The sequence below is a fragment of the Labrus bergylta genome, chromosome 16 (genome assembly GCF_963930695.1).
Source record: "Labrus bergylta chromosome 16, fLabBer1.1, whole genome shotgun sequence".
NCBI classification, from domain to species: Eukaryota; Metazoa; Chordata; class Actinopteri; order Labriformes; family Labridae; genus Labrus; species Labrus bergylta.
This window is the reverse complement of record NC_089210.1, coordinates 15477016-15489327: the sequence shown is the minus strand read 5'-3', so window position 1 is coordinate 15489327 and position 12312 is coordinate 15477016. Positions and strand designations below refer to the sequence as shown.

The window sequence follows — 12312 nt, the reverse complement described above, 5'->3', positions numbered from 1 at the left end:
CTGCGATGTTTGTGTAAACATGATCCAGAGTTTTGTTTCCTCTTGTATTGCATGAAACATGCTGGTGAAATTTTGGGAGCACTGTCTTTAAGTTTGACTGATTAAAATCACCTGCAACTATAAACTATAACCAATATTTGAAGAGTTGGTCATGTTCTCTTTAAGGGCATCTCTCGCTGTATGCACTACACTTGCAGGTGTGTTCTGAAGGTGTGTTTAGGTGTTAGATGTGATCCAAACGAGAGGAAAGTCAACGAAATCAAAACATTCATTCAGGTAACTCAGGCTGAAGCTGCAGGTTGTAGAGAGAGGTTTGTTACTGAGGCTCCTGGGGGCGGGTTGCTCGGGTTCGAGTCCCACCTGTAGCTCATTTGCCGCACATCGTTCCCCTCTCTCTCTCTCTCTCTCTCTCTCACACACGAGAGTAACTCACTCACCAGATTGTTCCCGCTGTATATGACACTGCAGCTTTATTATCTTCAGTTCTCAGCTCACAGACAACATTAACTTGTTTGAGACTTAAATTATGATGAGATTTTTAAAATTATTCAGCAAATAGGCAACATTTACAAACTGAACAGCAAAGGACCCAATATAGCGCCCTGTGGAAATCCAGATACAATATCAGTTTTACAGAACGTAAAATGAAAACCTTAGAGACATAACTAATGACTGTCCTCCTTTTCCTGGATGTGATTTGATACATTTTGTATTTTTGACACCTGAATGTCTCCAGAGGACGTCAGCAGACATCAGCCTGAAGATGATCGTTTGTAACGGGGAAAATTTCACCTAATACATGTTGAGGCTGACGTTTTGTTGAGCTGAAGGAAAGAAAAGCCGAATTTAAATATGTCTGCTCCGTCTCTGCTCTGCCCCTGACAGAGAGGATGCTGGGAAAGGCTTTTCAGCCCACTCTGGGGAGAAAAAAGAAGACGTGAAAAGCAGACTGTATCACCTCCGGCAACTTACATTAATGTCGCACCTCGTGGTGTTATTGTTGTGTGTGTTATTTGTGTGTTTTTCAGATGGGGGCGTGTGTCTGAGCGGGATGTGATACCACTGCTGTTGTTTAATATGAGTTTATAAGTGGTTATTTCTGTGTGTGTGTGTGTGTGTGTGTGTGTGTGTGTGTGTGTGTGTGTGTTTGTGTTGTGGGTGTGTAATATCACAGCTCAGGGTTGTTTTTTGTGAGAGCTGCACAGTAAGTAGGACAGAGAGTCAGTGATCACACACACACTCACACACACACACACACACACACACGCACACACACACACACACACACACACACACACACACACACACACACTGCTCTTATCCATGTATCGTCTCCTCGTCTTTGTTGTACAGTTTCCATCTCCGTCTGTGTCTGTCTCTCTATTTCTTTTTAATATCTTTCTCACACACCCTCGCAGACACTCTCAGGCCACAGGAGAGAAGGCAGAGAGGAAAAAATGAGGAGGAAATGGAGATATGAGGAGGAAGAGGAAGAGGAGGAGGAGACGACATTCCTCCCACGCAGTAGAGGAGATATGAGCAGTTTAAGAAAGGACTAGAGGAGAGGGCGAGCGAGGATAACAGTACAGAGAGAGAGAGGAGAATAAAGTTATGATACTCCATCTCAGTAATCTCCTGATATCATTACACCGTCACATTCTCCACGCCTCATGGCCGCTCGCTACATTTCTTGCAATTACTCACGGCAATAACGACGTTAGAGCTAATGCAGGCGGTGATTACGCCGTCGCTGCGATTTGTTCTCATTTAGCCACCGCTGGCTGCTACGGTAATAAATGTGCATGTGCTCGCCCAGACGATGTGTTTGCTGTAGTTAAGAGTTCCAATGAATTAATTCGACTGTAATGTGCCAGAGGGGGCCAAGACGAGGGGCCGAGACGAGGGGCTGAGACAAGGGGCTTAGACGAGGGGCTTAGACGAGGGGCTTAGACGTGGAGCAGAGATGAGGGGCTGAGATGAGGGGCCGAGACGTAGGGCCGAGATGAGGGGCTGAGCAGGAATCTGACAGGTGGATGCACGTACTCGTTAAGTTTCACTTCCTGAAACTTGACGTCATATGAAAAACATGGATCATCAATGTGGATCAAACTCCACATTGATGTTTTTAATGGAGAACTTTGACATCTCTTTCTCTGTTTTCAGGAGTTTATTTTATAATCATTAAGAAGATAAATGTTCAAGTCGAGCTTCTGACAGTCACTTCAGAAACAAACTCTGTCAGCTGTTCTCGACCCGCTCGTTCAGTCCTCAGCCGAGTTTGATTGACAGCTTTGAAGCCTTGAGAAGCTGAACTGAATCCAGCAACACGTCAGAGCTCAGTCAGACTGAACCAAAATAAAAGGCTTATTTTAACACCACATGTGAGCGGGAGTGTCTGCATGTTTACGTGTTGTCACCTCTTTGTGTTCACCTGAACATGTTAACTTTATTCAGGATGATAATCACCTCTAAGTCGACTTCATTGACTCTGAATGAGTCAGAACAAAAGTGTAGAAAACGGCTGCAGCCGAACAAACACATGTAGGTCACATATTTCTGTCTGTTATCTAACTTCGAGGTATTTGTTCTCCTCTGAGAATAAAAACACAATAAGATCAGGAACAGCTCAGACACACATACACACACACATCTGTGTTTTTATTGTCGGCCTTGTGTGTGCACAGGAAGTCCGATACCCTGCAGGCTGATTAAGAGTAGAAACATCGGCTCTCAGACCCTCGAGGGACTCATTTGTGTCACCGAAGGTTGAAGAAGGAGTGATGGTTCTCCTCGCTTCCTCCTGCAGGGGTCTGTCTCGGAGAAAGCGTCCTGGCGCTGATTTCAGATGCTGAGGGAACGTCGAGCCAGCCGAACCACCGGGGGCACCGCAGGCGAGCAGAATTTGAATGGAGCTCAGAGAGTGTGAGTGCTGAGGCTGCTGCAGAGTCTGCTGCTCACTCTGCGACTGTACGCTGAGTATATGTTCAAGAAAGAGAGAAATAGGGCAAAAGGACGCTGGGGACTCGTCCTTCTTTCTTTGCAAAACACAAATTTTGCATCTACATTTGCAGCAATAACTCTCATGATCACATTATTTTTTCTTTGCGGTGCACATTAACAGACAGAAAACCCCCTAAAAGTATATTTCAGCCATCTCCAGGATGTGAAGGCAAAAGATTCTCATCTCAGCGTGCGGAGGCTCTGAAGTTTGTTCCTTGTTTTGAAGTCTGGTTGTGTAGCTGTGTTCCTCTGCAGCCCACAGAACTCTCTGTGTTACATCACACAGCTGCTTCATGCTGCAGTTTGAACTCAGGAGACAAACCTGCACCAGCAATATGTGCTGTGAATCACACTGTGCATGCTCCACACTGTAGGTACTGTCAAAGGGATGCACACGACTACTGTACTCATTAAACAGCACTGTGTCTCACTTTACGATTGCTGCTCTGGTGTAAAGGTGTACAAGAAGACAGACAGCTACCTTTGTTGAAATCTCTGTTAGTGTAAACTGAAGGCTTGTAAAACCAGAAGTCCAAACCAGTCGCATCTCATGATCCTTATTGTTTTCATTGTTAGAGTCTTCTGTAGAGAAAGCTCTTTCTGTAGCACCAAGACAAATCACATCTTGGACAACAGGACTCCTTTTTGTTCATTAAAGGTCACATATTATATAAAATCCACTTCTCCATGTTCCTCTAACTCTAACATGTGTCTCTAGTCTGTCTACAAACCCTCCAATGATGAGAAAAGTCCATCCTCTCCATCTTCTGCCTGCTCCACTTTTCAGAAAATGTGTGCTCAAACAGGCTGTGTGGAGATTTTCCCTTGATGACATCAAAAAGGGCAGTAGCCCCTCCCCCAGGTGGGTGACACTCCCACAGCTAGGTGTTTGTTCTGCCCTCTGAGTCTGCCTTCTCACCGTAAACAATAGGACATGGAGCGAGAAAGCAACGAGACACCCAAGTCCTTCCAGAGAGGGACACAGCTCATTTACATATTTAAAGGTACGGACACAGAAACAGCCTGTTCTGAGCAGGGCTGAAATAGAGGGGTTTATAGACATGATCAAACACAGGATCAGAGTGGATTTGGAACAAGAAAAGGAGGATAATATGTGACCTTTAAAAAAGGGACGGGACATGGCTCCTCCTCCTCTGTCATCACTTCCTACCTCCTTCATCTTTCACCTCCATTGTTCTGTCATCTCTCAGGTTTCCTCCCGTACATCACATACGTCTCTGCAGCTGTTGTTTCTGCTCTGTTGTGTTTTATCGTCTCGTGTCACAGCGTCACATTATGAGGTCATTTTTTTTCTATTGTTTTTACTGCCATCCGTTTATGTTTGACATCATATTTAAGGGACAATAAATCATGCAGCCATAAAGCTGTGATATTTCAAACTGAATGGTTTTAGAGTGTGTGTGTGCGCGTGCGCGCGCGCGCGTGTGTGTGTGTGTGTGTCTCTAAATGTGACCTTTGTCTGTGTGTTAGAGTTATCACAGCTGGAGTCAAAGTCACAGACGGACATAAAGAGAGAAAATATGCTGCAGGAGGGACGGACGAGTGACAGGAATACAGAGAGAGAGAGAGAGACAACCATGGGGTTAGAGAGGAGTGACCTCGACACACACACACACACACACACACACACACACACACACACACACACCACGCACACACACAACAGATGGCTTTTGGTCCCTCATGATCACCACAGGAAGGTCGTGACCCTGAATATCCTCAGTGGTCTCTGCAGAGTCGCTGATGCTGCAGATCAGACATGTTGATGAAACACATTTAGGAAGAAAAGTAGATCTGGATCAAGCTTTGAATCTGGAGACGTTCTGTTTGTAGGGGTCAGTGTGTTTGTCGTCTGCAGGCGCCCGAGTGGTGACCACCTAACCCTGACTCTTGCCCAGTACATGCAGGCTGCAGTACCCATTTTAAACACTAGGGGTCAGAGTTGCATACTGCTCCTTTAAAGACATATAAAGCAAAATCTAAAGAGCTACTTTTTAGATCATTGATTGCATATTCAGAGTCAGTAATGGAGACTTACAGCTAACTCTTTGAACTCGTTTCTGCAGATTTAACTGCAGCAGAGAGACATCTTCTTAATCATGATTTAATAAAATCACATCGGACTGCAGCGTCCATGAGTCTTGGAAAGTGGAGAGAGTGATTCTGCAGCAGCAGGAGCCACAGAGGACAGAGTGGAGACGTTTAGTGTAGAATAACAGCCTGTTCCTCAGCTTCTGTAAATTAACTTTGTGATAGATCTTCTTTATTTGCTGCAATAGTCTTTCAAAGGCTCATCGTTCTGCTCCTCTTTTAAACATGATTCTTCCTCCACCTTCCTTCATGCTGATGTTTTGATCGACTTCCCGGTTACAGGAACTTTCAATAAAAACATTTTAACTCACCGACAGATCGTCAATGAAACTTTCTGCTGCGAGAGATTCAAGTAACGACCAATTAAAATACATGGGGCTTAAAACAGAACACAGAACACACGAGGGCGTGATCTTCCTCTGCATTTTATTCTGGATCATCATTATTCTGAGCCTGAGGAGCCTCCTCCATGTAAACACACTGAAAGGTGTCACAGTCTGAAACCAGAAGAAGAAGAAAACAAACTGTTTCAGTAAATTACACCAACTTCAGACTTTATTTAAAGAACATATGAAGGCCCGTCTGAGCTCACCCCGAGGCAAAGCGCCGTCCATCTCCCGAAATCCTGCAAGAAGAAAAAATCTGAAAAAAAGAGCTAATGAGGCAGGCTGGATCGAGTCGCGTTTGAAGAGCAGAACAGGTCGGCGTCTTTCCATGAAGAAGAACTTTGTGTTCTGATTCAGGCGGAGACGAGGGTGTGATTGATGGAGAGAACAGGTCGGGTCTTCTGGGGTCGTTGCATCAGTCTGATATTCCCTCGGCGCTCTGATCTTTAGTTTGACCACAGACGGACTCATTTAAACGGCCGCTCTGATTTGTTCCTCATATTTCCAGCGAGTCTGTTCTGCCAGGATTAAACCTCCTCCGTCTTTGTGTCCGTATGATTGGGCAGATTTAAGGAGTGAAACAGAAAAAAAATAAACGGGATATTTAATACTTTTAGACACGAGAGAAGAATCCTCAGTCAGAGATGTTTTGATAGTAAAACACTCGATTCTGATTGGATGATAATATTTTGTGTTTGTGGGTCAAAGGTCACGCAGCACTGAAGCCTTTGAATTGATTTTTCTAAATTTTTACATTTATTATCCTGCACGCAGCATTCTCTCCCACTCTTCAACGCTCCTGTTTCCACATCACGCACGCCGTCCGTCTCCATATCGTGCCAACGGCGCCACTCCGCTCACTCCGAGTCGATTGTGAAATGGAGCTCGACGATTACGCGTTACGCTCTGATTTATTAAACGACTGTCTGGAGTTTAAAAGCGGCTCGTCGGCCTTCGTCCACTCTGCTTCTTTACAGTCTGCTCACCGAGTCGCGGCGCTCACTCTCGTCTTCGCCCCGGGAGGAGCTGGACCTGAAGCTCGCCGCACAGAGAGACGTCTGGGTCGACTTGTGACCCGACGTGGACGGATGTGCAGAACGGGAGGCATGTAATGGTTCAGACTTGAGGGCGTCTTTCTGTTGAATTCTAAAAGAGAAAGTTTTTGATTGAAACAGAGTGAAAGCCTCGATCTCTCTGAAGAACACTAACGTTTCCTTAACAGGTTTTTAAATGTTTGAAATCGTCCTGTCAGAGAGACGAGTCTTTAAAGAGAATTTAAAACGAGTTCATTAAAGAAAGACGACGATCCTGACAGGAGTTTCAGGATCTGTTTAATTTCTCCTTCTTTATTTGTCAGTTAGCATCCTGATCAGGACAGCACAGTCGTCTTTTTAAACTCGTTTATTTTCTGGAACAAGAAAAGCTCTTCAGCGATATCGATGTGTCCCGCAAGTCGTCCCTCGTGTTTCTGTGCAGGAAACTGAAACGTGCTGAAGAGACGAGTGGTCTGCCTCATGAGACTCAGCATCTCATAAGATAGATAGATAGATAGATAGATAGATAGATAGATAGATAGATGGTGGGATTTGAACCCGATGTGTCCTGGTCTGAAAAAGTGGGCGTGGTTTAAAGCGTCCTACATTCATGTAAAGCAGCAGAGACTCTCGGTCCCTGGCGTCCGTCTGAGGCTCTGACTGTCAGGAGGGTTCAGGAGGCCGCAGGTTGACCCACTTCAGACTGCTGTCTGCTCAAAGTGGAATCTTAATCCCTCCTGCTGGACTTTCAATGATCTGTGAATAAATCAAAGTAAGAAAAGGTTAATTACTTTACAGAAAGGATCCCTACAGACGCAGAGACATCTGTAACACTCTCTCTCTGCAAACACGCCATTCATAAAAACAGGAAGTTCACTTCCCAGAAAACAGGAAGTTCACACTACTGATCAGAAGAGTCACAGAAACCTGGAGCTTCACAGAGTGTATATAACATGGACGTAGCCTCACTGATGTCACCCATTGAATTCTGAAGAGGCATTTTGAAGGTCAACGGTGGCGGTCATGATATTGGGATTGCTGTCTTAGATCGACCAGAAACAGACAAGGAGGTGTAGGCGGGGCTTACACTTCCTTTTAAGCATAACTGTTCCCCTTCATAAAATCAAAACGGATGAGTCATAAGAAAATCGGCCTGTGTGTGTGTGTGTGTGTGTGTGTGTGTGTGTGTGTGTGTGTGTGTGTGTGTGTGTGTGTGTGTGTGTGTGTGTGTGTGTGTGTGTGTGTGTGTGTGTGTGTGTGTGTGTGTGTGTGTGTGTGTGTGTGTGTGTGTGTGTTGCTCATAACAAGACAAATCATCAGAGGACCTTTCTGGGTCATGTTCACGCTGATCACACACACCTGGGCCCGAGACGCAACCAGCTGCACCTGCTCACTCCATCTCAGACACACACACACACACACACACACACACACACTCTGAGAACAGAGTTTCGGGGTGAAAGGAGGAGAAGATCAGGATGTTCCTGGAAAACTTCCAGCGATGAGATCATTCTCTCTGCAGCTCCACACCTGTGTGTGTGTGTTTGTGTGTGTGTGTGTGTGTGTGTGTGTGTGTGCGTGTGTGTGTGTGTGTGTGCTGTTCAAAGTTTCAAAGTGTGAATTGATGATCTGATGCAACCCCGTGTGATTTAAAGAAATGTAACCTCACCAGAGAGGAGACTGAACACACAGTGGGAGTCTGACCTTTTTTTTTAACACTGATGATGTTTATCTGAATCTGCCCGACCAATCACAATCACTCTGACTCTCTGAATCTGCCCGACCAATCACAATCACTCTGACTCTGCAGCGCTTAAAGGATGAACAGTTTGCATCATGTATTTAAAACTCAGAGTCTCTTATTTTTTTTCTCTCGCTGTTTGGGGAAAAAGATGTTTGCCCCTCTTGTGAAGCTGCTCGGAGAAAATCAATTCTTCTCTTTCATTCAGAAATCAGACTAAAGTTTGGATCAGAACTCAGGGCCGCTTTCTTTACGTATTTTTAGTACATATCTCTTTCTCAGATCCCCCCGTCTAGATGTTGACCTTTGTTTGCTCGTGTCGGAGACGTCATGAGTTTATTCTCGGGGCGTTTCGTTCTAAACTTTGGAGCCGGATTGTGAAACCTTTGAATAGATATGGATTCTCCTGAGCTCAGAGGACGCTGGATCTCAGGGACGAGATTTTATAAAACTTTAAAACGACATCTGCATTGTGTCGTCAGCAGAGGGTCAGGAGGGTCCAGAGGGTCCAGAGGGGTCAGAGGGTCCAGAGGGTCCAGAGGGTCCAGAGGGTCCAGAGGGTCAAGAGGGTCCAGGGGGTCCAGAGGGTCCAGACTTTGGGTACTGAGCAGTTTGTGCTCACCCGAATGAAGAGCATTTATTTACCCTGAAAGATATTAGTTGGGAAACGGGGTGTGTGTGTGTGTGTGTGTGTGTGTGTGTGTGTGTGTGTGTGTGTGTGTGTGTGTGTGTGTGTGTGTGTGTGTGTGTGTGTGTGTGTGTGTGTGTGTGTGTGTGTGTGTGTGTGTGTGTGTGTGTGTGTGTGTGGAGGTGAAGAAGTGTGTGAGCAGAATGAGGATTAGCAGACAGACAGTAATGTGGATTACAGTGGAGTTACATCATTGTTTGAAAGCATCACGCAATCTTATTTATTTATTCACAGTTTCAGCGACAGCCGGCGTCGTTACAGCGAGAGACTCGAGCTCTGGAAAACTTTTTCTGAGCTCTCTCGTGTGAAAAACTGCAAATTGGACTAAACCCCTCGGAGAAGATTCTGCCGCAGGGCGAACGCTCTGAACGCAGGAAACACAAATGACATGACAACAAACACAATGTGAGCCCAGGTCATCCCAGGTCATCCCAGGTCATCATCCCAGGTCATCATCCCAGGTCATCATCCCAGGTCATCCCAGATCATCATTCCAGGTCATCCCAGGTCATCATCCCAGGTCATCCCAGATCACGCAGATCAAACACAGATTCTCCAGGTTTACATGTTAGCAGATTGATCTCTCGTCTCCTTTTTCATGTGTCTGAAAGCTGAAATGTTCCTGAAGGGTTCATGTGAGACGGCGTCCTCTGTGCTCATCAGTTGGCTTGTTTTTCCCACGGTGATTCATTCTCGTTACTTCCAAATAGTTCCCGCCTCCTCCACCAACCAGCGAGGGTGGAGGAGTGTTCATCTCCTTAGACGATGAAAGTCCTTCACCGTCCCTGCAGCTGTAACGCTCCTCCAGCTTTTCGGCTTTGAACGCGTGGTACATCTGTTGGGAGGAGTCATGATGTCATAGAAATGTCTTCTGGAGACCACGAGCTCCACGTCCCTGCAAGGAGTCATGACCCTCTGACTCGGGACTTCCTGTTTAACACCATCAATCTGTCAGTCAGGTTCTGCTTTTCAGGAAATCCTGCACACAACATAATCCACTCTTCAATATGTGAACACACCTTCTTTACATGCACCATGCATCTCTCTGCGTGTGTGTGTGTGTGTGTGTGTGTGTGTGTGTGTGTGTGTGTGTGTGTGTGTGTGTGTGTGTGTGTGTGTGTGTGTGTGTGTGTGTGTGTGTGTGTGTGTGTGTGTGTGTTATGGGTCAGACTGGTTACGGCCTCTTAAGCCTCTGAGCTGTGTTAATGTGTGTGCGGTTAGTAGGATGTTAATGGATTCAGTGTGTTTACAGGACAGGCTGTACTCACACTGACACAGATGTGATGCAGGACTCTCTCAGCTCCTCTCAGAGCAGCTTTTTCAAACACGCTCGAACTCCACGGCTCGTCTGCACCGAGGAGCACTGAGGTCAGCACTCTGAGTCCTGCACTCACACTCAGACTCTACATTTAACAATTTGGCATGCAGATGTCTTTGAAATCCAACACCTGCATGTTTTAATTCTACTTCTGTGTTCACTATTCTGCACAAAAAAAAAACAGCAAAAAAGATTCCTCCTACTTAAAGTCATTCTGTCATATTTCAAAGGTCTGATTCTGCAGGTAAAAACTGTCGTTACTGTAAACTCAGTAAAGTCATCATTTCTCTGCCCCTAAAGAAAACCTCATGCTGTGATCTGAAATATTCAAATCTACAAGCTGTAGTTATGTTTTGCTTTGCACGCAGAAAAATAACTAGTAAAAGCACAAAAGTGAAGCTCTGCAGCATCTTTAGACAAATCATCTTGGCTGGCCGCCCGTGTGGCACCCCTCAGGACGCCCGCAGGCCGAGGCGCTCGATCAGTTGAAGTGATTTATTTGTTAAAGGTCCGGAGAACTTCTTTTCTAAATCAGCTCTTTAGTCTCAGTCATGCATAACAAAAACACTTTACTGGACAAACTTCAGGACAGGTTTGTGATTTCTTTTGTTGGTTTGGAGACGACTCAGCAGTTAGTCGACCCGGGTTAAAATTTGATGACCGATGTGGAGTCGCACAAGTTGAACAAACGTCTCCCTCCTGATGAGGTAGACGACTTTCAGCCAATAAATTATAGACGCTTACTCACTCATTAAAACTTGAACTGAAAGTGAAGGTACAAGTTGTGGAGGGGTGAATCATTAGGGGGGTCTTTGGCTCATGTTTTCCAAGAGCCCCCTAGTGGTTGATTCCTGATCTGCTTTAAGAGAACGTCTTTGAATCTGAACTTCAACTGAACCCTCTGCGTCTCTCTAACGGTACGTTCGATTGGATCTCCAAGACATCATGAGAGGGCACAATTCAGGAACATAGTCATGAATTTTTTAAGTTTCTCTGAAAATGAGTAAATTCAGTCTAAAAGCAGTCAGACATATTTATTTATAAAAACTTGTCGGGGATAAGTCTGGTGTGATGTGTTTGACAGAGCAACAAAGAACATTAATAAAGATTAAAGGAAAGGAGAGAACGTCCCAAAACTTTTCAAGACACCGCCGGAGCTTCTGTTTCATCTCTGACAGACAGAAACAGAGAGCGTGTGTCGGAGCTCACACACACAGCGGATGTGTGATAAGGGATTTCTATTAGTTCTTCCAGTGAAGCAGCAGCTGATAATGAAATCATTTCGGGGGATGAATGGCTTCCAGAAAGAACAGGAAAGGTTAATGTGAGCGTCTGCAGCGCTGTGTGACTGTGTCCCCGCTGTGACACATCAATCCTCAAAGTGCTAAAACTCATATTTTTACAGCTAACCAATCTGCTTAATGGCGGCTGTTTTCTGACCGAGGTTGCTCGCTCCGACACGATCTGACATCAGAGAGGAACATTCATTTAGAGAGTGCATCATCGAGAACACGCAGTCCCCCCGCTCGGGCCTCAAACCCAGGCAGCAACCTCCGCTGTTAGAAACATGAAGCCAATGCTGAAGTGTAAAATCCTGCAGTTCCCTGAGTGTCCACTAGAGGCTGGCTGCAGAAGCACAGGAAGTCTCATACACATCCATTCTAAAAAAGCTGTTTTTACAGCAGAAATTAACATGTTTACAGCCTGGTTCAAAAAACCAAATAGGTGTGATTAGCTCATGTCTCAATCAACACACACTGTACGGGGGGTGAATGACTCATCAGTTTTGATTTGATGAAGGATAAGAGTTATTCACAATAAGGCGTGTAGCTGGCCTGATTGACAGGTGGGTGCGGTGTAACGGTTTGTCAGGAGGTTTAAAACCCGCCTCAGCTCCAGCTCTCAGCGTGTCGTTAGGTTGACTGAAAGTTAAACTGAGACAGCATTTCCAGCATGGAGACCGCCATCGATGGGACTCCAGCGCCCCCTGCAGGAAGAGACGGGGGACAGTCTGTGGTCAAACATCGTCTAGG

At 45.5% G+C, this 12312-nt stretch overlaps 1 protein-coding gene and 1 long non-coding RNA gene across 2 annotated transcripts in view; one reads left to right on the top strand and one right to left on the bottom strand.

The window, feature by feature from the left end:
- Positions 1-12312, top strand: part of LOC109998096 (carbonic anhydrase-related protein 10-like) — a 58822-nt gene that overhangs the window by 12992 nt on the left and 33518 nt on the right. The gene's annotated exons all lie outside the window — the stretch shown is intronic.
- On the bottom strand, positions 5522-5894 carry LOC136183130 (uncharacterized). Its single transcript, XR_010668951.1, has 2 exons — positions 5705-5894; positions 5522-5609 (listed from the first exon to the last, which is right to left on the bottom strand). It is a non-coding gene; the product is annotated as an uncharacterized lncRNA (long non-coding RNA).